The following is a 5,121-nucleotide window of genomic DNA, read 5'->3' on the forward strand; positions in this document are numbered from 1 at the left end:
TTACCATCAAAGAGCAATGTATTTGAAGAATATTTTGTTTAGCTAATCATTAAAAATAGGGAAGTACACAAAACCAAACAAACAGACAAACAAAGAAACAAAGAAACGGAGAACAATGAACACAGTGCTGGAATCTATGTGAGTACAAGGCCAGCATGGTCTAGAGAGCAAGTTCCAGGACGATCAAGAATATACAGAGAAACTAAACTTCTAAAACTAGACAGACAGACAGACAGATGATAATGATTTTAAAAATCAAAAAATCAAAATAAAATAAATCAATGGATAATGTTTTCACTTACCATATGGAGTTGTTTGCCAACATGTCTGAGTACATGATCCTGATCTCTATGACTTCCCAGGGAAAGCGACTCTATCATGTTGTCCTGCCTTCTTATAATATTCTGCTCTACACATACACTGGCACCTCTCTAGACTTCTTAAGAGATGCTTCCATGGCAATAGATGAAAGTGGCGGCAGAGACGTACAGACAGATATTACGTAGAAAAATAGTCCAAATTAAAGGTCTATATCAGGCTCCTCTCCTTGGAGATCAATGGATCACCAAAGAAGAGTAGAAGGAAAAAACATACAAGTAAGTGGGAGGGAATCATGAGAAAATAGCCCACCGAATCAACTGAGTAGGGCTCATGCAGTCTCACAGAGGCTGAAACAGCAAAGATTTAGACTCATGGGGCCTGAACCAGGTCCTCTCCACATATGTTGAAGCCATGAACTTGGTGTTTTTGTGAAACTCCTAAAAAGTGGAACCATGTGTGTCTCTGACTCTTTTCTGTGTTCTTGGGACTCTTTTCATCCTATTGAGTTGCTTTGTCTGGACTCCCTATGCTGGAATTTGCTTTATCTTATTGTATCTTGCTTTATCCTGCTTGGCTGTTGCCTCCTGGAGAACTGTTCTTTTCTGAAAAGGAAACTGATGGAGCCACTGAATAGATTTAGGGGAGCGGTAGTGGACGGGGAGTTGGATGGAGTGGAGGGGAGGAAATTGTGGTTGGGATATATTGTGTGAAAGAAGAATACATTTTCAATAAAAAGGAAAAATCAATTCTATTAGATTCAGGAGAAAAATATTGTTTAAATTTCAGGATTGTTTTTCAGGATAGTATATGTTCAACAGAACTAAATCTATCATATACTTTTAGTAGATACATTTTTCTTAAGCTCATCTGTACAGTACAGTTACTTTTTAAAATAACCATTTCTTTCCTCAACCTTACAAATACTCTATATGAGATCTTCCCCCCCCCCTCTCTCTCTCATCATGTCTTTCCTGTCCTACAGAAATAAATTTGCAAATTATTTCTATCTTAGGGACCAGAAAAAGAATCACAAAAATTATTCTAGATTATGAGTTGGTAAGTGCCATACTACATCATCTATTGTAGAATGCACTACTTTTGCTAAAGCTAACTTTGTTAATCTAATAGTTCCCACTAGGAAGGCAATTGCATTTGGCTTCTTGGATGGCTGTTTCAGGTGTAAAGACACATTTGCTGTGAAGAAAGCACAAACTTGTATTTCTAATTTGTCCTACATAAAGAGGAAAATCGCTGAAATGGCATGGTCATCTCGCAGTCTTGGCTTATGTTCAGAGAAAAAATATTTGGAGAAGAATAGTATATATTGCCAATCAGTTACCTGCATCTGTATAGTTACGGCCATTATGTGCATTGAACTGTATCCAGTTGGCAGAAGTTAATCCAGAGGGAAGAAGTCTCAATATCAACAAAATGTGTTTCTGGTTAGATAATAAAATCTTGGTGGAACTGATCAGCTGGCATTATTCCTGTTCTGAGTCTGTCTCCCATCTGCTTCATCTACTGGGTTTCTGTGGTCTCCAGCTTACACACTGTCCTATTTAGAAAAAGCAAATGGTTCCAGCTATCTATTTGCCAGTGCTGATTTCTTGATATAGTTCACAAAATTCCAGTAAATACTGCCAGAATTTTTCACATAATGTAATTTAAATTTTGCCAAAACATTCAATGAAACTAGGACTATGCCAACTTTTCAACAGAAGTGCCTTCTCTGAAGATGCTTATAGTTATTTAATTTGTTGTAGCCTAAACATGGTCCAATGGTTCAAAATAATAAAATTCAGCTACTCTGCCATGGCTAAAGAAGACAGATTTTAAAGACAATAGATAGAACTCTTCTCTGTGATTCATTCTATCAAATATATAAAAATTAGTTTTTACAAAAACTGCAAAATTATAAAATGAATTTGGTAAAATAGCTACTAATGTTAAAAATGTATGTATTTAAAATAAACATCTACAAAATCTAAAGCTAATAATAGTTTACTGATAGACGTCACGATTTTAAAGATTCATTGTAGTTTTATCTATGTTTTATCACAATATCCACATTTCAGGCCTAACAGCTCACAATATTTTATCATTGTTTTTCATGAGTTGAATAAAGTGAATGGGTTCTAGGAGATTCTAATCATAATTTGTGACATTAAGACAATTCTGATGGATCCTTTGGGTATCAAGTTGGTCTTAACACTAGAATTAGTTATTTTACCAACAAATAGTCATGAGCATTAAAATACAATTCTTAGTTCAAGATGGGAAAGAAAAAAATTAAAAGGGATGGCGTTCGTCACTTATTAATGTTTGCCATATACACATTTTGAGAACTTTGATTTGCCAGCATTAAAGATCTCCTTTACTATGCTAGAATTCAGTGTTGAAATAGAGAAAGAAAGTATGTCTGAAGCACAAAGTGTGACTTTAGGTGTCCCCGTGCCACTTAAGTCATGACTTTTTTCTAGGGTCTGTCTTTTATTGGTTGCTCATTTTCTCAAACCCAACATTAAAAATGTCACCTGAGGTGGTAGTTCTAGGCAGAGGTGGAGGTGGGGAAGGAACAAGTGGTAGGATGTTGAGATAGGATGCTAACAACTTGACAGGCCCTTCACATGTAGTACCAGGCTAAAAGTCCAGCTACCAAGGCCATACTGGCAACTAGAATGAGCTGCAAGTTAGGCTTCCTCAGCAAGGCCATGGACATCTGGAAAGGGCAGTTGCTGCCTCCCAGGGTACCTTTGTCTGGCTGAGCAGCATTAAAGGGACATTTGCATACATCTCCCTTCCCATCAAGTATTGAGAGCCCATTCTTTAGGGTTTCTCTTACTGGTATGGAGCCTGCCTGGTCCAGTTCACTGAATATCTGCATATTATATTCAAAGGCTTTGGTGGCTTCCTCCACAACCTCCCTTTGGTCTTCAAATTCAGGTCCAAGGCATTCAATTCTAGCGCGGTAGAATAGCTTGAATTGCTTAGCATTGTCTACATGCTCAAACAGGTAGAACTAGGTCCCTTCCCTAGTGAAGGGACCGGCTGGGTCTCCTTCTTCAGTACCTGGTCCCCTGAAAGGTTTCCCCCATGTAAGTAGAGTAAGTATGGGCCACCAGATGCTCTGGCTCATTTTGCCCTACATAGTGAATCTGATCCACATACGTCTGGGCAGCTTCAGAGCACTTCACTTTTTCCTCCCAGTTTTCACCAAAGAAGTACTCCATGTCCTTGGTCAGTGCAATCCATTTCCTCCTCAGGGGCTGAGTATGTAAAGTGCAGTGGTGGCCAGCTTAAATAGCTCCTTCTTAATGTTTCCTTTCAAGAAGTCTTTGACAAACTGGGTATTTTCTGCCCGGTCATCTGCTTCCTTTGTCCCTTCCTTCAGAAGATCAGAAAAGTCTGCTATTTTGGAATGGTTTTCCTTCTCAGATGCCATAGAGTTCTTCTCTGACTCATCTACGGCCTCCGCAGTCTCCACCTCTGAAGACATTTTTGTTGAGTTGTCTGTGCTGCCCATACTCTGGTCATTCAGTCTCTTCTTCAGTGACTCCCTCGGCACTGTTACAGCTGAGCGGGTGAGCGCGAGGACAGCAGGACATCAAGTCATGACATTTTAATGAATGATTTAAAAATGAAATTCTCAGAGAGAGACCCAACCGCCTGGTCAGGTGGACACTCCTGAGGCTGCAGAGTGGAAGAGACCACCAACACTGCTCACCCCTGCCCACATCCCTGGCCCAAGAGGAAACTGTATAAGGCCTCTGGCCTCTGGGCTCCCATGGGGGAGGGCCCAGGAGCAGCAGGACACCTGCCTGAGACACCTCCGGAACCTGAAAGAAACAGACCAGATAAACAGTTCTCTGCACACAAATCCCGTGGGAGGGAGAGCTAAACCTTCAGAGAGGCAGACAAGCCTGGGAAACCAGAAGAGACTGCTCCCTGCACACACATCTCGGACGCCAGAGGAAAAAGCCAAAGACCATCTGGAACCCTGGTGCACTGAAGCTCCCGGAAGGGGCGGCACAGGTCTTCCTGGTTGCTGCCACTGCAGAGAGCCCCTGGACAGCACCCCACGAGCGAACTTGAGCCTCAGGACCACAGGTAAGACCAAATTTTCTGCTGCAAGAAAGCTGCCTGGTGAACTCAAGACACAGGCCCACAGGAACAGCTGAAGACCTGTAGAGAGGAAAAACTACACGCCCGAAAGCAGAACACTCTGTCCCCATAACTGACTGAAAGAGAGGAAAAAAGGTCTACAGCACTCCTGACACACAGGCTTATAGGACAGTCTAGCCACTGTCAGAAATAGCAGAACAAAGTAACACTAGAGATAATCTGATGGCGAGAGGCAAGCGCAGGAAACCAAGCAACAGAAACCAAGACTACATGCCATCATCGGAGCCCAATTCTCCCACCAAAACAAACATGGAATATCCAAACACACCAGAAAAGCAAGATCTAGTTTCAAAATCATATTTGATCATGATGCTGGAGGACTTCAAGAAAGACATGAACACACTTAGGGAAACACGGGAAAACATTAATAAACAAGTAGAAGCCTACAGAGAGGAATCGCAAAAATCCCTGAAAGAATTCCAGGAAAACACAATCAAACAGTTGAAGGAATTAAAAATGGAAATAGAAGCAATCAAGAAAGAACACATGAAAACAACCCTGGATATAGAAAACCAAAAGAAGAGACAAGGAGCTGTAGATACAAGCTTCACCAACAGAATACAAGAGATGGAAGAGAGAATCTCAGGAGCAGAAGATTCCATAGAAATCATTGACTCA

The 5,121-nt window shown here is 40.9% G+C and overlaps 1 pseudogene across 1 annotated transcript; it reads right to left on the reverse strand.

The window, feature by feature from the left end:
• Positions 1-2,706: 2,706 nt before the first annotated feature.
• Positions 2,707-4,917, reverse strand: Hmox2-ps1 (heme oxygenase (decycling) 2, pseudogene 1; annotated as a pseudogene). The gene has a single exon (NR_045198.1). The product of NR_045198.1 is annotated as a heme oxygenase (decycling) 2, pseudogene 1 (transcript).
• Between the last annotated feature and the right edge of the window lie 204 nt (positions 4,918-5,121).

Source organism: Rattus norvegicus, chromosome 2, assembly GCF_036323735.1.
Source record: "Rattus norvegicus strain BN/NHsdMcwi chromosome 2, GRCr8, whole genome shotgun sequence".
Lineage (NCBI taxonomy): Eukaryota > Metazoa > Chordata > Mammalia > Rodentia > Muridae > Rattus > Rattus norvegicus.